General features: G+C 45.1%; 1 pseudogene; it reads left to right on the plus strand.

Moving 5' to 3' along the window:
* The first annotated feature begins 17,413 nt into the window (after positions 1–17,413).
* LOC103748108 lies at positions 17,414–18,522 on the plus strand (annotated as a pseudogene).
* The last annotated feature ends 6,238 nt before the right edge of the window (positions 18,523–24,760 follow it).

Here is a 24,760-nt window from a genome sequence, read left to right on the forward strand (position 1 = left end):
GATTATTAGAAAATTTACATTATGCATATAAGTGTTTTGCCTTGCATGTATGCACTGTACCACTTGATGTAGGGCCTTGAAGTAAAGATCTTTTTTCCCCCAGAGGAAACCCACAGTGGTCTGGAAATCAGAAAAGATGTTAAGTGAAGGTAAAGCTTTACTCTAATCCCATTGGGCTTTCCTTGATTATGGTCACTCCAGAATAAAGATACTTCCTCAGCTTAGTTGTGCCACAGCCCTGATCCACAGTTTCTTTCTGTAGTACCAAATCTGCTAATGAAAATGATCTGTGACACAGACTTCTTGTAGCACACACCTTGCCCCTAAATGTGTTGAAACTTGAGAGTTCTGCAGGGAAGGGGAGCTGGTATTCTCCCCCTAGGCATGATGATTCATAGAAAGTGAACAATGTTCCCTTAACTAGCTCACCTTATGAAAAGGCAAATCAACTAGATCTTTCATGAGGCAAAAACAGCTTTTTTTTGGTCTTTTTGAGACAGGGTCTCCCTGTAGCCCCAGCTGTCTTGGAACTCACTATGTAGAGCTCTGCCTGCCTCTGCCTCTGCCTCCTGAGTGCTGGGATTAAAGGTGTGTGCCACCACGCCCGGCTCAAACAGCTATATTTCTAATGTGGGTTACTGTACCACAGGTAAGAATATGCTGATGATGTATTTTAGAAAGCCTTTTATTCTATGAGGTCATTTTATAGCTACGTGAATATAACTGGTTGTTTAATATATCATGATGTCTAGTGTCTCTCAAAAGATCTCCAGATACCCAGGCTTACCATCTTGTGGTAGAACTTGTGGCTTGCCTCCAGTCCTCACCATGTGTCACTTTCTAATTCTGTCCAGTATTTCTGGAAGTGTTGTGTAAGGCCAGCTAGATTCCTGGGTCTGCTATCAGTTCTGTAGAGTATACCTGGACATTGCTTTTTAAGCAGTTAGCTCAGGTAACTTGAAAAAAGTACTAAAGTGCTAGAATATTTGGCCAGAAACCCCTGTCTTCCTCTTCCTCTTCCTTTCACATCTATTTCTCCTTGTGATCTCCTCTGTATTTCCTGTGCAAGTGTCTGAGTGAGGAGTGTTGTGGCACTATTCTTGGAGAAATATGAGCAAACATCTCCTCCTGATAAACCAAAGAGACAGTACCACCAAAGTTCAGAACCAGTGAGTTTATTGGAGGTACTTAGAAAAGTAAGTCTAAAGGGGAGGTGCAAAGTACATGGTGGGCCAGCACTAGATTGAGAACTATTTGAGACTGCTTGCTGCTGGGTGAGGGAGAGTTGGGTGAGGGAGAGTATGACTTACATCCAACCACTGGATGGGCTGACTAGATGCCAGTGGACGCAGTTACACTGAAGGACATTTGGGTGCAAACACCTGAATGAATAGGACTCAGCATTTATGGCAGAGTCCATAGGTTTGGTGGGGGAATGGGAAAGACATGGATGGGGGAGGGGGTTTGGATTTGAGTGGGAAATGTATGAAATTTAAAAAGCTTAATTAAAAAAACTGAAACAAATGTATGAGTAAGGGTGCTTACAGGAACATGGATCACTCAGGGCACCCCCGAAAGCCCATCCCAATATTGGGGCAACTCACAAACACTGAAAACCTGGCGCTCTCTGCATGATTTTCAGGCAGCTTGATAGGTCAGAGAGTCCTAAGTAGTCTTTAGGGCTTTTATAACCTTGGGGAAGGAAGGGCCTTGTGAATCTAATTTTCAGGAATTTCCTCACATTCCTGAGTTATAATAATGTTTATGGGTTGTCCTAGTTTGTTCTTCATTGCTGTGACAAAATACTCTGACCAATACCAACTTGGGAAGGAAAGGGTTTATTCAGCTTATATCTCCCAGGTCACAGTTCATCAGGGAGCCCAAGGTAGGAACCCAGGGCAGGAACCTGGAAGCAGGAGCTGGAACACAGGCCATGGAGGAACGCTGCTTACTAGCTTGTTCCCTGGCCCCTGCTCAGCCCGCTTTCTTATGCAACACAGGTCCACCTGCCCAGGGGTGGCACCACCCACAGTGGGCTGGGCCCTCCCACATCACTCAACAATCAAGAAAGTGCCCCATGGACATGGCCACAGGCCAGTCCAATGAAGGAAATTCCCCAATTGAGGCTCCCTCAACCCAGGTGCGTCAAGTTGACACTAAAGCTATCCAGCACATGGGTGAATGATGAAGCATTATTAAGATAGCAGTGATCTCTAAATTTATTCATGAATTTATTCAATGCAAATAAAACTATAGCAACATTTGAGGAATTTATACTTATTCTAAAATGTGTATGGGAGAATAAATTGCATTATAAACTGGTCACTTTTTGAGACAGTCTCACTACATACGTAGTAGCACAGGCTCACGTCAAACTTGAGATCCTTCAGACATCCTCTCAAGTGCTGAGATTATAGACATGCACCACCACACCCAGCTGGCCTAGGCTGCTTTATTGTTTTGTTTTTAAAAATATTTAATTTTATTCTTATTTATTTTTATTTTTACTTTTTTATTTTTTGGTCTTTTGGAGACAGGGTCTCCCTGTAGCCCCAGCTGGCCTGGAACTCATTATGTAGACCAGGTTGGCCTCGAACTGACAGAGATCTGCCTGCCTCTGCCTCCCGAATGCTGGGATTAAAGGTGTGCACCACCACGCCCAGCTTAAAATATTTTACTTATTTTTTAATATTTTGTTCATTATTTTTATTTTATATGTATGTGTGTGTATTGCCTGAAAGTAGATAAGTGCACCTGGGTTGTGCAGTGCCCTCAGAGGTCAGAAGAGGCTGTCAGATCCCCTGGGACTGAAGTTATGGACAGTTGTTAGCTGCCATGTGGGTGATAGGATTCGAACCCAGGTCTTCTGCAAGAACAACCAGTGTTCTTAACTGCTGAGCTATCTCTCCAGCCCCCAAAATATTTTATTTTTTACTATATTTTATGTGTCTGTCTGAATGTATTGCCTACATGCATGTCCTGCAATGCCCACAGATGTCAGAAGAGGGTGTTGGAGCCCCTGAAACTGGAGTTACAGATGGTTGTTAGCAGCCATGTGGGTCCTCTGCAAGAGCAGTGAGTGCTCTTAACCTCTCTCTGAGCCATCTCTGCAGGCCCTTTGTTTTGTTTTTTGAGACATGATCTTGCTATGAATCCCTGGCTTGCCTGGTACTCTCTATGCAGACAGTGTTGGCCTTGAACTCTAGATCTTCCTGCCTCTACCTCTTGAGTGCTGGAATGTCTCTCTCTCTCTCTCTCTCTCTCTCTCTCTCTCTCTCTCTCTCTTAAATATATATATACATATATATATATATATATATGTATATATATATTTAATGTAGACCAGGCTGGCCTCACAGAGATTCACCTGCCTCTGCCTCCTGAGTGCTGGGATTAAAGGCGTGTACCACCATGCCCAACCCAGGCATGTCCATCTTAACCTCATTATTTCTGGAAAAAAATAATGTCAGAGATTTGCCCTTTCAGTTATTAAGATATAATAATAATTGGGTGTTGTGGCATATGCCTATAATCTCAGCACTTGGGAGGCAGAGGCAGAAGGATCAACAGTTCAAGGCCACTCAAAGAATAGATTAAAAATTATTGTCTTTTTTTTTCCTCTCTAGTCCCTATTTTGGGGATCTTGTTGATTTTGTTGTTGTTGTTTGTCTTTCATTCATGACCAGCCCCAGCTACATAGTAAGTTCAAGGGAAGTCTGGGTCACATGAGACTCTGAAAAAAATTGTTATAGTAACAGACATACAGAAGAGTGGAATAAAATAGAAAACTCAGGAAAAAACATACCTGGGAGCTGATTCAGTGGATAAAGCACTTGCTGCATGCAAGTGTAAGAAATGGAGTTAGAATCCCCAGTAACCATGTAAAAAAAAAAGGGAGGCGGGCATGGTGGCACACCTGTAATCTCAGCCCTGGATAGGCAGAGTTAGGATCCCAGGACAGCTGGCTCGCTAGACTAGCTGAATTGGTGAGCTCCAGGGTCAGAGACCCTGCCTCAATAAGAAAATGGAGAGCTATAGAAGAGAATACCAGCAGTTAATTTCTGGCCTCCACGAACGCACACATGCATGTGCATCTGCATACACATGTGCCTACATGCATGCAAACATGCACATACATATATTATACACAAAAGAAGGAAAAGAAACCCATTTACCTATAAGAACCTGTAAGTGGGGACTGGAGAGATGGCTGAGTGGTTAAGAGCACCAGCTACTCTTGCAGAGGACCTTGGTTCAATTCCCAGCACCCATATGGCAGTTAACAACTGTCTATAACCCCAGTTTCAGGGGAGTCCAGTGCTCTTCTGACCTCCACAGTCATTGTATGACATGGGTATGCTTAGTCCAATTTAGCCATGCTTGGCTCCAGGATACAGGTCAGGTTCAAGCCTTCCCCACTTGTCTCATTCTGGCAATGGCAGAAACTCAAAACTTTTAGCCAGATCACTTTGTATTTAAGTCTCTGCTCCCATCATTTTACAATTATTCCCTTGGCCAAACAAGTTCTATGATCAAGTCAAACATCAATAGTGAAATGGACTGCAAAATCATCTGATAAGGGCAAGGGAATATAAGTCTATAGCTAGGGTCACAGGAAGGTTTGGAAACAATAATCTATTACAAAGGTCTTGTTTTATAGAAAATGGGAAAAATACAAAGTTGCATCGATAGCTTATACCATATGTATGGGGTCGCAGGGACTCGGAGCGCCAGCTGCTGGGCGTGGCGCTGGTCTCCTGCGTGCCACTGGGGTGCGGCGGGCGCACCGCGTTGCTGGGGTGCGCGCGTGTCCCGCACCTCGTTGCTGTGGGTCTCTGCGACTACTGGGTGCTGGCGACTCTACTGATCGCTGCACTCCCAGGCGGGTTCCGTCCCAATCTACCGTGCACTCTCAGGGTTCGAGATCCGTCAGCTGCCGGGTCACGAGGGGAGGTGCAGGACGGCGAAAGCAGGGTCTCCGTGAGTCGTGGTTTATGAAGAGACAGCTCTCTCTGGAGAGACTGGATCGGAGGCAGTAAGACACAGAACTCAGCTCAGTCAGACTCAGTGGTACAGCTTCTTTATTCAGTGACTCAGCTCGGCTCCAGGTCTTAGTGATTCAGCTCCAATTAATTAGGGGAAACCAGGATATTTATACTGTGGGGCAGTGGCAAAAGCCTTAGTTGATAGGTGCTTCTAGGATGCCCCATTTACATGTGGTGGTGGGCTTCTGCCAGGCTGTCAGACAGTGCCTGATTATCACACAGGAAAAACCTGGCGGCTACTTCAAAGATGAGTCAGGAAGAGAGTAGGGGGGCACCCTGCTGAGAAGAGGAGTCCCTCCATTCACACCGAGCGGACATGTGGCTATCCGGACATGGAAAGACTACAACCCAAAACAGCAGGAGTCCCCAACAATATGCAGAGGTGAACTGTAGATAATTAGCCGAACATGGTGGGGTGGGGTGTATTAATAGCTCAGTGGTAGAATGCATGTAGAGGCTCCAGGTTTGATCCTTCAGCACCAAAAGAAAGTAAAAAGCAAAACTGTAAAGCTAACAGAAATGAATAAAAAATGGCTGCCAGGTGCGGTGGCACATACCTGTAATCTCAGCACTCTGGAGGCTGAGGCAAGAGGAAAGTTCCAGGTCATCTGGACAGCATTGTGAGTTCAAGCCCAGCCTGGCATACAGTGAGACCCTTTCTCAGCCCCACTCCTCACCCCATGAAGCTCTTGCACAGACCATGTTCATCCCAGCAGTACTTGAGGTTGCAGCTTGCTGTCACCAGCACATCAGGTAAAAAAAAGTGTTGAGGGTGCTATGGAATAATATACAACCCATTTTATAGCATGGGTAAATCTTTAGACTGTTTTGAGTAAAACAAAGATAAGAAACAGAAGATGACAAGCCCCAGAGCTTGGGGTATCTTTCGTTATAGGGCACACCTCTGTGCTTTCCTCTCACACTGAAGATGCTATTGGGACTCCTAACTCACATGTGCTAGCAGGTTTTCAGCCCCACCCCCAGCTGTGACTCATGTCTGTGGGGGAAACGGATGGACATGTGGATTGACAGGACATACCTACAGTTTGTACCGCCATGGCTTCCCCCTTCAGTCCCTGTGTGCTTTCCAAGTTTAATGGCTGGTGGGAGATGAGCCACAGATTTAACATGAAACAAGCCTTGTCACTGTGTCCCCGACGTCTGCCCACTCCTCTGTTTCCAAGTTAGAAACAGTCAAGCATTCCTGGCTGTTAAAAAGCTTTATTTCAAGACTAGCCCAAACATGTGTTTGCTTATGTGTTTTTGTCTACCTCTTAGAATGAGGTCAGTGCTGGTAAGAACCCTAAGGATAAGCCGCAGCCGCACTGTGGTGTCAGCCTTGAGTTAGAAAACATGTTGTAGACACAAAGGCCTTTTTGAAGTTGGCTGAAAGGGATGAAATGAAGAGAATTACCTGTAGTGAGTCAAGTTGAACAGCAGATGTAGCTCCCCTCTGAAATCAGAACTGATTGACAAGTGAAGGAGTTGCCAAAAGATTTGGGGATAATTCAGGACACCTCTAAGTAAACACAGAGAAGGAGAAGATGACTCTAGAAAGTTCTCCTAGTCCCGTTAGGTTATGTACCTCTCCTCAGCAGGCAAGTTGAAAACAACTGTTTCCCACAAAGGTGCACTCGGAATAACCCTGCTTGGATTCTGCTGCTTTAAAAGCTTGTCTCTGCCGAAATGCTCCTTAATGGCTCATTACTGGCATACCAAATTCTGACTGTCAGTAATGGCTACAGTTTCAGGGCCTTCCAGAGTCCCATCCACAGGAGCAGGCGTAGGCCCAAGCAAGGAGCTCTGCAGAAAAGGTACATTGTGTGTCTGTGCCCAGCTGCCTGCACCCCTTCCTGCTGGACTCGGAAACTTCAGGCAACCCTACTAGCTATGGGTCCCCAAATTCCACAGAAGCCAGAATGGGATCCTGCAGAGATGACTGTTCTCAGGAGCACATTTCTTGAGATTCCCACTTAATGTCTACATGACTCATCACTAGCTTCCAATATTGGGGTACTAACATTAGCGTGAATCTATAAGCATAACCCTAAAAGGACCAGTGATTTACCCATCTGTAGTTTCTATAGCTCCTAGGCACTATGTGGTCAGTCATTCTGTATTTATTCAGTCATGACTGGGTCTTATTAGGGAGACCCAGGAGATGTATTTGGGAAAGAGATTGATTGGGTCCAGATTATAGAGCCCTCAGTGCCTCCTGATGAACTTTAGCTTGTAGGAGAAGACAACAGGGAGCCTTTGATAGTGTTTGAGAATGAGAATCATAGGCTGAAGAGAGTGCTTTAAATTAAATTGAACATACTCCGGTCGAGGAGAGGGACAAGTATAGCTTTTTAGAAACAAGGAATGCACTACAGTAAGCCCAGAGGGAAGCAGTCCCTGCAGCCAGGGGACTATAGATGTTTCTGTTGTCTTTATCTTTGAACTCACAGGGATCAGCCTGCCTCTGCCTCACAAGTGATAGAATTAAAAGCAATGTGCCACCACACCCAACATACTTTTAATATATTTTAGCATAGCTGGCCAGCGTTCCCCAGTCTATTTCCTCGAGGTAAAGATATCACACAGCAGAGATTTACAAAGAAAGAGGAGAGTGGATTCTTTCTTCCGGTTTACAAAATGGACTTTATGAACGCATTGCAGTGATCATAGTTTTAGAGACAAGAGGTGGGTTTTCATAAACTACGATGGAAAATAAATGACAGATCTGGAAACAGAGGGCAAGGTTTATCATTTGTGAGGGGAGGGGATGGGGCTGCTGTACTGAAATAAATTTTCTTCTGCAGTCTTTCAACTTGTCATGATGTGGGTTTTTTCATTTGTTATTTAATATTGTTTGTTGTTATTCTAAGTAAACAAAAATTGAACCTGTAAGTTATTAACTTGACTTTTATTTGTATATTGTGCCATGCCACTAAGAGCAATTGACTTATATGTGGAGTTGCTGACATTATGCCTGTGTGTATAGTTTCTGTGTACACGTGCCTTCCATTCTTACCGGGACAGTGGGAACACTGTGCAGGTAACTCAACCTTTTATTTTGCTTCTTGGTATGCATACATTTTCCTACCCCCAAACTTCAGCCTACTGATGAGGAAGGAATGCCTGAAGAGGAGAAGAACTCAAGGTCATCCTTTCTTTCCCTTTCTCTCCATGAAGAATGTTCAGCCTTTGTGACTGGCTAATACAGGAAAATATCACAAGAAAGGATCTGATAGGATTTGATTCCTTGGTCACTCATGACTTTTAGAATGCCTTTTCTCTGAATTCAGAACACACCCAATTTGAGTGGAGACCATGGCCTCTCAGGCTGTCAGCCCACTTACTCTGAGGTGAAGCACAGTTACAATTCACTAGACTCAGAATTCCAAGCTCATAGCACAGCAAGGAACAGCAGGTGCACATCCATGTATATTTCCTCTGGCTCCATAGACTCAGCTAACTTTTCCCAAAAAGCCTAAGTGAAAATGAAACAGAAGACTTCAAGACAGTACAGCAGAGCATCAAACCAGGCAATTCTTTTCTTTCCCTTCCTCCTTCTCTCCCATCTCTGCCTTCCTTCCCTCTTCTCTCTGTTTTGAGACAGGATCTCCCATAGCCCAGGTTGGTCTTGAACTCACTATGTAGCTGAGGATGACCCTGAATTTTCCCTCTTATCTCTACTTCTTAGGTACAACAATTACAGGTCCCTGCTACTGGAAGATCAATACCTTTCAGAATGTGTGGTTCAGGGCTGCCCAGGAACACATGCCTGGCTCAAAGGATGAAAGCCCTGTCTGAGGGGATGGACGAAGGGCCAGGGTACACTGCCACAAATGGATAAGAGACTATGTTCTGGACTTGGGGTGGAAGAGGAAGCCAGGGCTCCGGGATACGAAATTGTCTGAGAAAGGGGGTTTAGAGTCCTGCTCCTGTGACCTCCCCTTCACCTTTCTACAGGTCACACTCCAGAAAACTCTGGGAGGTGTGAAAACAGGCAGAGAAGACCTGAGCCACAGGTCTAAGGCTTTCTGTAGTCTGTTGTAAAATTGGAAAATATAGAAAATCACAAAGAAAAAAAATACTTATAACCTACTTTCCAGAGATAGCTATTAAATTTGAGGTCTGTATGTGATTTGGAATATATGTAAATGTAACAACACACCGTAAATATTTCTCATATCCTTGAATATGCTTCTAGAAAAATGCTGCTTTGTTTTGTTCTGAGACAGGCTCTCATAACCCAAGCTGACCCAGATTCTTACATAGCTGAGACTATATGTACCGCCACACTCCTCCAGAGTGCTGGGACTAGAGGCGTGCGCCACCATACCCAGCTTTAGAAAATGATTCTTAATTCAACTGTGCTTTTGGCACTAAGGATTGAAGCCTTGGGTGTGCTAGGCAAACACTCTAAGCTACATCCTTGACCCTCAAACTTTGCTTTTTTAAGGTGACAATTTGGTGGTGGTGGCATCAACAAAAATTCTGTAGAGAAGAATCTGTCCACAGAGAGCCAATATATAACTATAAAAATCTGAGGGATCTGGCTGGATGTTTGTAATGGGAAGATAAAGGAACAAATTGGCCAAGATTATCTCAAAAAAAAAAAAAAAAAAAAGAAAAAAAGAGTGTTAAATGAGAAAAGCAGAATTCCACCTACATGTGGTTTAAGCATATCAGGAGCTGGAGAGGTGGCTCAACAGTTATGAGAACTGAGTGCTCTTGCAGAGGACCTGGGTTCAGTTCCCAGTACCCACATGGTGACCAACAACCATCTGCAACTCCAGTTCCAGAGGAATCCTCAATGCCCTCTTCTGGCCTCTGTGGGCATTGCACACATGGGTGCACTTATAAATGCAGGCAAAACACTCATACAGATAAAATAAGAATAAATAAATAAATAAAAATTTAAAAACCTAAATTTTAAAAAGAAAGAGGGGTCATGAGGTGGCTCAGTCAGCTGTAAGGGCTCTTGCTGCCAAGCCTGATGACCTGAGTTGATACCTTGGACTCTCCTTGGAAGGAGAGAAATGACTCCTCCAAGTTGTCACCTGACCTCCACAAGGGAGCTGTGGCATGTGTGTGCCCACATTCTCTCTATTCTCTCTCTCTCTCTCTCTCTCTCTCTCTCTCTCTCTCAAAATGTGATCTAAAATTTTTTTAAAGATCGAAAGGAAGTGGGGCCAGGCTGGGGAGATAGCTACCTCAGCAAAGTATTAATGAATAAGCCTGGATTTGATACCTATGTGGGTTTTTTTTTTTTTTGTAGGGGGGGGCATTGGTTTAGTTTTGATTTGTTTGTTGAGACAGGGTCTCACTATGTTACCCTGGCTAGCCTGGAACTTACTATGTAAACCAGGCTGGCCTCCACCTCACAGAAATCTGCCTGCCTCTGCCTCCTGAGTGCTGGGATTAAAGGCATGTATCACCATACGGAGCCAGGACCCACATTTTTTGTTTGATTTTGTTTTCTTTAAATGTTGATTATGATGCTACACATTTGTAATCCCTACCCTGGTAAAATGGAGACAGGTGGATCCGTAGGAATTGCTGGTCAACCAAGCCTACCCTACTTGATGAGTTCCAGGCCAGAGAGAGAAAGAGAGAGAGTCCTTATGTTAAAAGGGGGGGGGGGCTAGAGAGATGGCTCATAGGCTAAGAGCACTGGCTGCTCTTACGAAAGACCGGGGTTCAAATCCCAGCACCCATATGGCAGCTAACAACTATTTTAAACTTGTCCTCTGTTCCAGGAGATCCAACACCCTCTTCTGACTTCCACGGGCACCCATACATACATGCAGGCATAACACTCATATACACATAAAATAAAAATAAATAAAGTGTCTGGGCATTTTGGTGCACACCTTTAGATCTCTGTGCAATGAAGGCCAGCCTGGTTGACATAGTGAGTTCCAGGCCACTTGGGGCTACAGGAGACCCTGTCTCAAAACACAAAAATAAAGGGTGGATGATGCCTGAGGAACAGTATCTGAGGCTGTCCTCTGGCCTCCACATGCACATGTACATGAGTGCATACACACACAGGAACACAGATGCAAGGATGGAAGGGAGGGAGGGACAGAAGGAAGGAGGGATGGACGGAGGGAGGGAGAGAGAGAAGGAGAGGAGAGGAGAGACAAAGAAAAGAAAAAGAGACTGGGGGCACAGTTCAGGGCAGAGTGCTCACCTCACACTGGAAGGGCCTGGGTTTCATCCTCTGCATTGTTTTTTCTTTGTTGTTTGTTTATTTGTTTGTTTTGACACAGGGTCTCACTGTGTAGCCCCAGCTGGCTGCATCCCCTGTAAAAAAAAAACCAAAAAAACAGTAAAGAAAAAAATTCAGGAAAGTGATTCTGGAGGCAGAACCAAAAGAAGCAAATGGGCTCAAAAATAGGAACACAGGCTTGGGGGAGTGCTGTGCTGGATTGGTTAAGTAGGTGGTAGATGCGTGAGTGTCAATTTGTGATTTTAAAGTGCACACCTTGCCTTTATATAGTTTTTGGTATGCATGATAGACTATAAGCTTACATATGTCAAGTCTAAAGGATAAGGCTTCTTGCTGGGTGTGGTGGCATACGCCTTTAGTCCCAGCACTTGGCAGCAGAGGCAGGTAGATCTCTGTGAGTTTGAGGCTGGCCTAGTCTACATGGTGAGTTCCAGACCAGCTGGGGCTACAGGGAAACCCTGTCTCAAAAAGACAAAAAAAAGAAAAAAAAAAAAAAGGAAGGCTTTTTCAACCTCCTTCTTCATCCTGCATCCTGAGGTTCTGCCAGACATGCTGTACAAATGACTCTTCAGAAAACACTCAACTTCCTGCTTCTAGCTCCCAGGGCTGGCCGCTTCCTCCAACCAAAGCCAGGATGCTGAAGAAAGGCAAGGACCAAGTATCCCACAGGTCCCTGTAAGGTTACAGCAATATCTTGATGACAAAATTACACTATGATTCCTCCTTGTATCCTAGCTGGGTGCCATGCTATGTGAGATCCTTTCAGCAGCTTCACAGACAAATAGCTGCATTATATGATGAACAGGCTTTGTTTTCTTCTAATGGTACATGCATATTATCTATTCATTATGGTATATGTATATATGTGTGTATCTCACTGATGTCTTAAAGCTATGATCATTGGTTAAAGCAAAGCCAAGCTAAAGCAGAGAGCAAAGTTAGCCTAAATTAATGTTTTTTTACATGAATTTTTATCTACTTATTTATTTATTTTTATTTTATGTGTATGAGTGTTTTGTCTGCATGTATGTAAGTGAACCACATGCATGCAGTGCCCACAGAGGCCAGAAGAGGCTGTCAAATCCCCTGGAACTAGAGTTAAGGACAGTTGTAAGCTGCCATGTGGGTGTTGGGAACCGAACTTGGGTCCTCTGCAAAAGCAGCCAGTACTCTTAGCCACTGAGCAATTTCTCCAGCACCTGAATTAATGTTTTTTAAAGGATCTCTATAAATAATAGCATAGCAGTTTACAAAGAGAAAAAGCCTGAAAATGGCTTACTTTTGTAGTGCACAGAAGTTGGAAACACTACACTTGGATTTTGTGGTTTTAGGAAAGTAGATCAGCAGTGGGCAGCTTCATCCCATGACTCAAACACAACGTGAGACCCAAGAGACCATTTTAAGCCTCTCCAGATTCCAATAATAATTCTATTTTGAACTGTTTTACTGCCAGACTCTGGGAAATTGCTATATGCCCATTAACTCATATGTAGGTGAACTCAAAATATTTGTTTCATTAAAGATATTGCTTCCCTTTTTAAACTTCTCTATCATCACAACACAGTGGTGAGTCTTCTGAAAGAATTCACCCAGCAGCATCAAGCCTCACACATTCTTGTTGCTAAACTGACCAGTAATAACACAGGCTAATACCAGCTTAAGTGAGAAACACCTACAGTGGGGCGGCATAACCTACCCCATCACAGCGTATGTATGTTTTTATTTTATAACAGAAATAGAAACACTCTGTACACATTATCTCACTGAAATGTTTTGAAATCTCACTGCTTGATCTACAGCATAGAAAGCCATTATCGGAAATATGAATTTTGATAAACAATCCATTGTTTTAAGTGTGCTGCAATGTAAAATGGATGAGTTATAAGTCTCTTCAAATAATTATTTCATAATGGATACTCAATAGACCTTTCAGTCTGCCATTATTCCCATCTACGACATGCCACAACAATAGAGGGGAAAATATGAACAGCGGTGCCTTCTTTTAAAATGTTCCTTGCACAGTTGTAGCAAGCTTTCGGCAAAGCGTCTATGATGATTCATGGATTTAGTCCACTAGGTAAAGAGCACTGAGGATGAGGATACAGATTTTTGTTGCTTCACAGCAAACTTTTCCCCAAAGTAACAACCATCCTCAACATAGAACTTACACAAACTCTGAGTACCTACAGTTTGTCTTGAGGGCTTCAGAGCCCAGTACAAGAAGAGACCAAAGATTTGCCTCTAAAGATTAACACCCCTATAAATGAAAAGGAGACCCACCATACATAGTAAATTTAGAAAGGAATTTTAAAGTATTTTTAGTTTAAATTTCAACAGATGATGTATGCTCATGGAACAAATTTCAAAAATACAAAAGGATAGATAATAGAAAATAAGTTTCTGAGCCAGGTGTGGTTTAGTCCCAATGCTCAAGAGGCAGAGGCAGGCAGATCTCTGTGAGTTCTAGGCCAGCCTGGTCTACATAGTGAGTTCCAGGCCAGCTGGGGCTACAGGGACTCTGTCTCAAAAAAAGAAAGAAAAAAAGAAAGAAAAAAATAAGTTTCTGTTCCATCCATCCCAGTCCCCCTCCTCCGTGTTACCTACCTACCAGCAGGCAAACCCTGGAGCCAGTTTCACATACATGAAATACATTGAAGTTACTATATATGAGTGTACTTATCTTGTTTTGGCCTTTCTGAGACAGGGTCTCCCTTTAGCTCCAGCTGACCTGGAACTCACTATGTAGACCAGGCTGGCCTTGAACACTCAAAGAGCTACCTGGCTCTGCTTCCCGAGTGCTAGGATTAAAGGAAGGTGTGCACTGCCACACCCAGCACGAGTGTACTTTTTAAAAACATTTTTAATTACATCTAATTTTGTGTGTGTGCCCATGTGGAGGTCAGAGGAGAACTTGCAGGAGTCAGTTCTCTGCTTTTTCCATATGGATGCCAGAGGTCAAACTCAGGCTCCACAATAAGTGCCTTAACCCACTGAGGCCCCATATTTATCTTTCTAATGTAAATGAGAGTAGTGTATATTGTTTCTATGGTGTCTGTGTGTGTGAGGTGGGTGGCAGAGAGAGAGAGCGAGAGAGAGTGAGAGAAAGAGAGGTTTCTCAATGTCATCCTGGTGGTCTTAAACTCAGTATTAAAAATATTTAAAATTTCAGGGCTGGAGGGATGGCTCAGCGGTTAAGAACACTGTTCTGGCAGAAGACCCTGGTTTGAATCCCAGCACCCACATGGCAGCTAACAACTGTCCATAACGCCAGTTCCAGGGGATCCAACGGCCTCTCTGTCCTCTGCAGGCATTGCACGACATGGATGCACTTATTTACATGCAGGCAATACACACATACACATAAAATAAAATTTTAAATTTCTTCTTGACACGAGATCTTAAGTTTTGGCCAAGCTAGCCCCAAATTCCTGGGCGGAGTGAGTGTTCATCGTGCTCCTGCCTCTGGAGCGGCTGGCTGTTTTTCCACTTTCCCTTTTCCACCTAGCAGGGTATTTTGGTTACTTTCCTGTTAGTACTAAAAGAGTGGCTCTAATCGTCAAGCTTACACAATAGATCATAATATGGATGAACCACAATGTAGGGCATTTTTATTGTTTCTAGCTGTTTCCTAGGATGAGCATGGCAACAACCATGACTTCGCATGTGCCTTCTACATCTGTACCACATGCTTCTAAGGAGTTGCTGGTTCAGGCATATGTAAATTTTTTAATGTGGTGGTTACTGCTGAATTAGCTGTAACAAGGTCCTGCCATTAGATAGGTGTTTTATAATGCATGTAACAACTGTGGTCTTTTCAAAGTACTATATTGTACTCTCCTCAGCAAATCCATGTCATAAGGCTGTTGTCACAGCTATCCCCCAGTACACCCACTTCATAGCTGAGGTGTTAGCTGGAATGGCACATTGTCCATCACTCGCTTGCATTTTGTGGTCATAGCTCTCTCCCCACATGGGAACCAAGCTGTGGTTAGCTAGGCATCTAAAAACAAACTATCTACAGATGCATATCCACTCCTTTTTTTTTTTTTTAAATCTAAAGGGCAGTCTGCTCTGGAATTTCTGGTGTTTAGAAAGTGAAACTGACTAGAAGTCAAGAAGAAAAGCTGACTAGGAGGCTTCATCTTTAGGTTGACAGCAGAAAATGGCCAAATTCTGAAATAAATTGCTGTCTTAGCAGTGCTGTTTTAGTTACTGCAGACGTCAGTGTAACTGGGTAAGGATTGTTTTTACCACCTATAGGTGCAAAGGCCACAACACAGGTATGTCTGGAATAGTGCACATCTAAAAGGACAAAGTATCCAAAAGCCACAGTTAAAAATTTATTTTGCTTTTGTTTAAAATGCATACTGTTCTTCCCGTAAGTGCCCTTCTCTTAAGTAAATGGTACCTTTCGAACTGTTAGGACCTAGCCAGAAACACCTTTTCCCTGAATTCAACGGGGTTAAGTCTTATGCAAATTCTTGGAGAATATTTCATGAACTCAAAAGAGATGAATTAATTTGACATGTTTAGGACTCACGCAAAAGTCATGAAGGATTTAAAGCTTTAGGGTAATGAACATTTAGAAATCTGGGGTTCCTCCGTCCGAGAGATCCTTAGACCTGCAGTGAGCACTTGGAACTAGAGGACACCTAGCATACATAGCTCCCTGCCTTTCGTTAGGCTCTTTCGTCCTAGGGTAGGATTTTTCCAAGCACCATGTGGGAAGGAGCTCCTGGGCGAGCTAGGTCTGTGGTCAGAGGAGTGTCTATAAATAGAAGGTGAAGTATTTTAATGCCAGGGAGGGTGCGTCACAGCGTCGCACCCCAAGCTCCCAGCCTGCCGGAGCCACAGCGTGGCACCCAGCAGCTCCACCCCGACAGGACCGGCGGGAGCAGGAGGAGAGGGGTGAGGGGTGCAGGCTGCGGGGGGGGGGCTGCAGGGGGGGGGGGGGGGGGGCTGCAGGGGTGCAGGGACGAGGAATACAGGCTACCGGAGGGCGCAGGCCGCAGCCCCACCCCCACTCCGGACTAGAGGGGCGTGAGCTGCAGGGGCGTGGGGAGAGTGGCTGAGGACAGAGGAGTGAGGGGCTGTAAGGGCGAGGGCAGCGGGCGCGGGCAAGAGGAGGGACGTGGGTTGGAAGGGCACGGTCTGCAGGGGTGGGGTGGAGGGGCGTGATCTGCAAGGCCCTGGACACTGGAGCCTGGGGCGGCAGAGCTCGGTAGAGATGCGGCCCCACCCGGTCCCAAGCAGCAGCGCAGAGAAGCGAGGAGAGCAGTGTGTGTGTGTGTGTGTGTGTGTGTGTGTGTGTGTGTGTGTCCATACAGAACTTCTGCTACTCTGTAATCAGATTCTGCGCGCGCGTGCGCTCCACCCAGCCGCCACGTGGACGAGCAGTTTGGTCAGGTGAAACCCACGATCCCAAAGCATCTGCTGAATTTTCTCCAGCCGAGATAGAACATAGCCGCAACGCATTAGAACCCCGCCCGAGAGTCTGAGTCTGATCTGAGTCTGTAGAGTCTGTTGGAATTTCCAGCCGCCCTTAGGCCTGTTCTGGGGTTCCCCCTCCCCGGCCTCGCTGCCTGTTTCTCCAGTTTGACAGGGACTTGACCCTGTCTAGTCTCACTCCCCGCCAGCCTTTGCCCTTCCTCCATCCTGAGAGTCTTCCTTCTCTTTGATGCCTTTGGCGCTTTTGTCTTCCGTTTTCCTTGGATTTGTCTTTTGGATTAGGGGGTGGGGCGGGGTTGCAATTATTTTTAAATTATGTGTGTGCGCGCATGCTCATGAGTGCAGGTGCCCACAGAGGTCAGACCTCCGGAGCTGGAGTTACTGGCTCATGGAGGAACCCGGGACCGGGTGTCAGGAACTGATCCCGGTCCCCTGCAAGGGTAATATGCGCTCGAAACCGCTGAGCCATCGCGCCAACCGCTCCATGTACCTGCTGTATTTCAACACCTCATCATTTTTTCTCTCCAATTCCTTCTTTTATTTCTCTGGCACAGCCAATCACAGCTACATGGCTTTTTCTTCCTACCCCTTAAGAACTCTTTCTAGGAAATAACCATGACGTTTTACCTCACTAAAATAGGAGATAGTTCCACTTGCAAGGAGCAGGGACTTTGGGGGATCTTATATTTAGGTCATGCCATCACAGCTAGAGAAGTCACCACCTTCTGAGCTATCTTGGGTACTTTGGCTATTTGCTTACAATATTTTTTTAAGACACACAGGAAAAGCAAAGGGGAAGTATTTTCAAATTAAGATTTTGTAGCCTCCATTTGTTTTAAAGCATGCTTTTAATCCCAGCACTTGGGAGGCAGAGGCAAGCAGATTTCTGTGAGTTTGAGGCCAGCCTGGTTTATATAGTGAGTTCCAGCTGGGGCTACAGGGTGAGCTTGTGTGTGTGTGTGTGTGTGGAGGGTGGAGGGTGGGCACACATGCCATAGTGCATGTATGAAGCTTAGAGACCCTCTGGTGTCTGTGACGTCCCACCCTGTTTGAGACAGCGTCTCTCTGTTGTTCATACCTGCATATACCAGGCTACACCGCAAGCTTCAGGGGTGCCTCCTGCCTCTGCCTTCCATCTTGTCCACAGGAGCACTGGGATTACAACAGTGTGATACCTTTCCTGACTTTATGTGGGTTCTGGGGGTTGAAATTCAAGTTCTTACACTTGTACAGCCTAGAGCAACTTTAAAAAAAGATATTAATGTGTCAGTAGTGGCAGCACCAGCCACCTCATACAAATCTGCAAATCTCTTTGCAGGCTTTTGTCGCCATTGGGGACTACAACGGGTCATGTTGGTCTGGGTGTTAAGTGCTCCAAGGAGGTAGCCACTGCAGTTCGAGGGGCCAGCATCGTGGCCAAGCTTTCCATTGTCCCTGTTCGGAGAGGCTACTGGGGAAACAAGATTGGCAAGCCCCATACTGTCCCCTGCAAGGTGACAGGCCGTTGTGGCTCTGTGCTGGTACACCTCATCCCTGCCCCCAGAGGCACTGGCATTGTCTCTGCTCCTGTGCCTAAGAAGCTACTGAAGCCAGGGGCTGCACTGCCACTCTGGGCAACTTCGCCAAGGCCACCTTTGATGCCATCTCTAAGACCTACAGCTATCTGACCCCTGACCTCTGGAAAGAGACTGTCTTCACCAAGCCTCCCTATCAGGAATTCACCAATCATCTTGTGAAAACCCACACCAGAGTCTCTGTGCAGAGAACCCAGGCTCCAGCTGTGGCTACTGCCTAGGGCTTTTATATGAGAAAAATAAAGTGAATTAATTCTGTTAAAAAATATTTTATTATTTTTATTTTTTTGTGTATGAGTGTATTGCCTGCATTGGGTAAGTGCACCCAGGTTGTGCAATGCCCATGGACGTCAGAGGAGAGCACGGAATTCCCCAGGAACTGGAGTTATAGATGGCTGTTAGCCACCATGTGGGTGCTCAGAATTGAATGCAGATCCTCTGCAAGAGTAGTCAGTGCTCTTAACCACTGAGCCATCTTTCCAGCCCTAGAACAACTTTTTAAAGTGTGTGTGAAGGTGTGTGTGTGTGTGAGATCCTTCCTGCATTTGTCCCCATGTATGAGAAGAGTGACTGTCCACTTTGTTTTCAGTACCAAGCACACACCTTTTTATAACCACGCACATCAGAAATAGCTCCTGAATTTCAAACCTGAAAAATACTCAGACAAGGCTGGTGAGATGGTTCGGTGGGTAATGGCACTTGCCGCCTGAAGACCCGAGCTCGATTCCCAGAAGCTGAATGGTGGAAGGAGAACAGACTCCCACAAGCTGTCCTCTATTTCCACATGTGTGCACTAGTACTTGAGTACCCTCACATATACACACACACAAATGTAAAAAATGTTTTTAAAAATAAATTCAGGAGAGCCGGGCGTGGTGGCGCAGGCCTGTAGTCCTAGCACTTGGGAGGCAGAGGCAGGTGGATCTCTGTGAGTTCAAGGCCAGCCAGGTCTACATAGTGAGTTCCAGGCCAGCTGGAGCTACAGGGAGACCCTGTCTCAAAAAGACAAATAAAAATAAATAAATAAAAATAAATAAATAAATAAATAAATAAAAATAAGTAAATAAAAATAAAAATATGGCATTCGTGGCAAAAAAATATTTATAGGTAAGAATGAATGTGAGGGGCTGGGGACGAGTAGAGGTGAGCTGAGCAATAGTACACATTTCCAGGAGAGTGTTTTCTTGTCAGGGCTGATCCTCAAGTTGCATGTGTGTGTGTGTATGTGTGTGTGTGTGTGTGTGTGTGTGTGTGTGTGAGTGGGGGACATGACGCTGGACAGAGCCCATCACATTTCTCTCAGGTGATGCCAGATAGAAATGAAGTAGCACAGCCACGGCAGGAAAACTAGCAGCAACACGCAGAGAAGAGTGACCGAGACAGGGCAAGACTGGCAGGTTCATCTTGATGGGCACCAACTGAGGGAGCCCCTCCATCTTGCCCCACTTCCACCTACGTTTGTGAGTCACCACACCTGCTCTTCCCAAACAAGTTCTAGATGGAAGGGCATGTGCCATGCGCCGTCCTCATGCCCCTCAAAACACTGCAAAGATTTGGGAGCCCAGCTTTCAGGTTCCCAGACACTAGACTTAGGTCTCTAAGATAATAATGATCACTTACTGAAATTTACTTTATGCTGGGCACTTTGTTATGAGCTTCAACACAGTATTTCATTTAATCTGCACAAGACTTTGAGAAAGCCTAGGAGCAGAGCAGTGACTAAAAGCTTATTTGCTCAGGCTCTACCACTGAACTTGATCCAAGCTCCAGAGCACAAGGCTAATGAGAACTAAAGCAGAACCCAAACCCTTGTCGAGCTTGCTTGCTTCAGATGGTGCTGGGAATCAAACCCAGGGCTTCACACATGCTAGGCAAGTGCTCTACCACCGAGCTACACCCCTAGCCCTAGATCCAGATTCTTTTAAAAAGACTCTATCTGCTTGAAATAGCAAGGTCTCCTGGAAAGAAACCTGAACTGTGTGTGCAACTCTGAGGAGCAAGGCCTGTGTCCTCCTGTAGTGCACTAGTTGGCGCTTTACAGCAGCAAGAGGGCAGACTGGTCTTCCAGCAGAAGATGTCAGCAGTGGTGAGGCAGGCCTGGGGCAAGACACCTAGGTTCCTCCACAGCAGTAGGAGACCAGGGTAGGTGCAGTAGGGTAGCAATGGAGGGGCCTTGATCAGAGGCAAGTGGGCAGCAGCAGACAGGAGGCAGCACGTAGGTCCACAGGCATCTAAGTGTCCCAGACCTGGGCTGGAAGTCTTTGTCTCTGAGGAAATAGAATCACAGGGTTTAGCAGCAATGACTTGGGGATAGGCTGCTCCAATTCAAATCTGCCTTCAGCCCTTCGCACTTCACGACTAGCAACAAGCTAGTGAACTTCTCTGTGCCTCAGCTTTTTATCTGCAAAATGGGGGAAATGATGATAGTGCTTAGACCTCCCTCGTAGGGATGTCTTGAAGGTTAAAGAGCACTTTGAACAGAACTGGCACAAGGATGTGCTTTCGGGATAAGATGCTGCTATGATAATCATCCGGTTCAACACGGGGTAAGCCCTGGGGATGGAGAGGAGGGCAATGGTGGTTTCTATTTCAAGTGCACATTTTCCAGTAAGGAGAAAAACAAGACAAAACAAAACACTGGGCAATAGGAGGCCTGCTAGAGCTGCAAAGGCCAGGCAGAAGCTTGCAACCTAACATCAGTGTCTCCTCCGCCCCACTAGACAGTTATCTCTGCCTACCCTGTGGCTGAAGAACTTGAAAAGAACTGGGCGTGGTGGTGCACGCCTTTAATCCCAACACTCAGGAGACAGAGGCAGACTGAATTGAAGGCCAGCCTGGTTTACATAGGGGGTTCCAATCCAGCTAGGGCTACAAAGGGAGACCCTGTCTCAAAAAAACTAACTGAAATAAGGATTCCATAGAATGGACAGAACAGGGGGTATGGTGGTAAACCAAGCATAGGCCAGAGTTGAGTAAATCCAAGCTGTATCTTTGAGAAAGCCACCTCACTTCTTTGAGCCTAAATTTCCAACCTGTAAATTGGATTAGAGAGCAATTTTGGAGGGAAGGGGCCACCTATATCTTACTCCTCTTTCAGAAGCTATTTCTCTCCAACAGACCAACTATTTTCTTCCATGACTCCACCTTCCTGGCCACTGTTGATTGGTTGAGTGGGAACCTAACCTAAGTAGGCCAATCAGAGTTCTTCCTTGAGATTGTTGTTTATTCTTAGTTTTGGAGTTGGGGTGTATGTGTGTGTGTGTGTGTGTGTTAGACAGAGTCTTCCTATGTAGCCCTGGCTGGACTGGAACTCACTAGGTAGACCATAATGGCCTTGAACTTGCAGAACTTACATCTGCCTCCCACATGCTGGGATTGCAGATGTGGGTCACCAATCCTGGCCTATTACTTAGTATAATTTACACTTTAGCTTTCAGTAGTAAAATATTTTTTGTTTAGGCTTCTTGAGTATGGATTCTAATATATAAAAATGTGTATGTTTGCCTATGGTAAGGTAGCAGGAATGTCTGATAGTAATAAATTATTTTATTTTTAATGACCTCTGTACAGCATTAATTTTAGCATGTATTCACATTCCATATTTATTTTGTTTTTGTTAATTTTTGTTTTTTATTTTTGAGACAGGGTCTCTATGGCTCCAGCTGACCTGGAACTTGCTATGTCGACCAGACTGACCTCAATCTCACGGAGTCCACCTGCCTCTGCCTCCTGAGCAATGGGATTAAAGAAAGGCATGCACCACCACCACCACATTTCATTCTTTTTCATAAAAAATTACATGTACATGTGTCCTAGTTTGTTCTTCATTGCTGTGACAAAACACTCTGAGCACTACCAACTTGGGGAGGAAAGGGTTTATTTGTCTTACATCTCCCAGGTCACAGTTCATCAGGGAGCCCAAGGTAGGAACTCAGGGCAGGAACCTGGAGTCAGGAGCTGGAGCACAGGTCATGGAGGACTGCTGCTTACTGGCTTGCTCCCCTGGCCCCTGCTCAGCCTGCTTTCTTATGCAACACAGACCCACCTGCCCAGGGGTGGCACCACCCACAGTAGGCTGGGCCCTCCCACATCACTCATCAAGCAGGTACCCCATGGACATGGTTACAGGCCAGTCCAATGAAGGCAATTCCCCAATTGAGGCTCCCTCAACCCAATTGTGTCAAGTTGACACTAAGGCTATCCAGCACAACATGTATATGTCTGTGTGTATGTGCATATGAGCGTACATGTCTTTGACTCCTGAAATGATATTTCAATCTTTTCATTTTATAACAGTTAATTCTTCGTTATTCATGGTATTAGGGATAGTGCTGCCACAGATCATGTTAAAAGAAACCTATGGAAATTATGAGATCTCAGTTTTTGCTATAACTGTCATTTATATCTTCCTAGGACAGGGAGGCAGGAAGGCACAAAACAACTTTAACCCGGAGCTTGCATATATAGTAGTAAAATTAACTATTTTGCTTTTCACAGACTCATAGCCCACTTCTCTTAGGGGTGAGCTCCCAGTTTTTTAACTGTAGGAAATGAGAAGAAGTGGGAAGAGGGGAGGAGACTGGAGCTTGGAATAATGACTACTGAGATACTAATACATCCTAGATACCACGACATGAGTGTGGAAATCAGAGCACAGCGTGTGCAGAGGTCACAGGACAACTTTCAAGACTGGGCCCTTTCCTTCCACCATGTGGGTACCTGGGATCAAACTCAGGTTGTCAGGCTTGATGGCAAGCACCTTTACCTGTTGAGCCATCTCACTGGCCCAACACATTTCAATAACAAAAAGTTGTCTGGGAGGCTGATGCAGGAGGGTCTAGAGGTAGAAGCCAGCCTGGGCTACATGGTGAGCCCCATATCAAAACTAAAACAACCAATTGATGATGTAGGATAGAGCTGCATATGAGTGGCACCTGTTCCCCGACTCCTTCTGTCTTCACCTGGAACCACACAAAAGTCTTGTTATCAACCCACACCTAGAAAAAAGTCGGAGTTCCTGTGTCTAGAACCACTTTTACTTTCTTTCCACTTAATCCTTGACTAATCCTTTCTGTCAGGGAGGAATTGCTAACCAGTGACCGACTGAATCAGCAATGTGGTGTGTGGGCTGAACTATCTAGGATACACTCTCTTTTATACCTTTTCTTTTTTCTTTGGTGCTGGGAACTGAACCCAGGGCCTAGTCCATGCTAAGCACACGTTTAATTGCTGAGCTTTTCCTTCCCCGTTCCCTGTTCTTGGTGGTGTATCTTGCCTTTCTCTACTTTGAGCTCCTGCTTGGGGGCCTCCTCACTCTACCCTTGTGTTCATCACCTCTGGGCCACAGAACATCTGGGCTCTCAGTTGACTGTTTCTTAGAACTTGATATTACCTCCTTATAAGAAGAAGGCCACCAGAAAATGGGTTTCCTAGGAGACAGCAAGGGCATGGTCAGTGCAAAGAGGTCTTCTAGACTCTTGTCTGACCTTGGCTTTTATTCTCCTCTTTGACTAGTGTATGTGGCCACCAATGTGCACCAGTAATACCTGTTCTTGTAAGGTTTCTACTTTTGTCTGGGGTACTTTAACTCACTCTCAGTTCTCTTTATCTCTCACAGCTAGAGCTACTTAGCTCTATCTCACAGAAATACAATGGTACATCACTGGACAATGGGGACACTTCTGAGAAGCATATCTAAATGGTACTGTCATTGTGCAAGTGTCAGAGAGTGCCCTTGCACTCTTGGCAAAGGTCAGTCGTTCCCCGTGGCGTCTTGATGTAGTAAACGTGAAGCAGAGAAGGCCTCTGCCAGGGTGACAAAACATACTGCTTTACAGTACGCTTGAGAAAGAGAGAGAATTCATTCCAAATACTGACAGAGCGTAGTAAGTATGCGAGCCGGCAACAGTTGTTCATTATCACTGCCACGTTTTATGTACTGGACCTTGTATGCGGTATACATTTCTGTGACTGAGTGTAGTGAGCCAGTTCATAATCAGCATCACCGCAGAGTGCTGCTTTGTGCTATGACATTATGATGACCACAGCATCGCTAGGCAATAGTTTTTTTGTGTTCGTTATCATCTTATGGGACCACAGTCACCTGTGCAGTCCAAGATTGACCACAACGTCATTTTTTTTTTTTTTTTTTTTGCTTCATGTGGAGCAGGACTGTATTACTTAGTAGAAGAAGCCAGGATATCAACGGGAACTTTCTTATTTGATCAGTGTTGAGCATAGGAAGACTGATCTGTGAAATGTATTTTTGCTACAAGATAGCATACAATCACTACAAAGATGTTAGATGGGGTATTACAGCTTGGTATGCAATGCAACCATACAGCTACGTACAACTTACTGTCAGGCATAGTGGTGTACACCTGTAATCCTGGCACTCAAGAGACAGGAGGATTGCTGAAAGTTCGAAGCCAGCCTAGTCCACATAGTGAGTTTCACGCTAGCTAGGG

The sequence above is a fragment of the Nannospalax galili genome, unplaced genomic scaffold, assembly GCF_000622305.1.
Source record: "Nannospalax galili isolate Female #2095 unplaced genomic scaffold, S.galili_v1.0 scaffold805, whole genome shotgun sequence".
NCBI lineage: Eukaryota > Metazoa > Chordata > Mammalia > Rodentia > Spalacidae > Nannospalax > Nannospalax galili.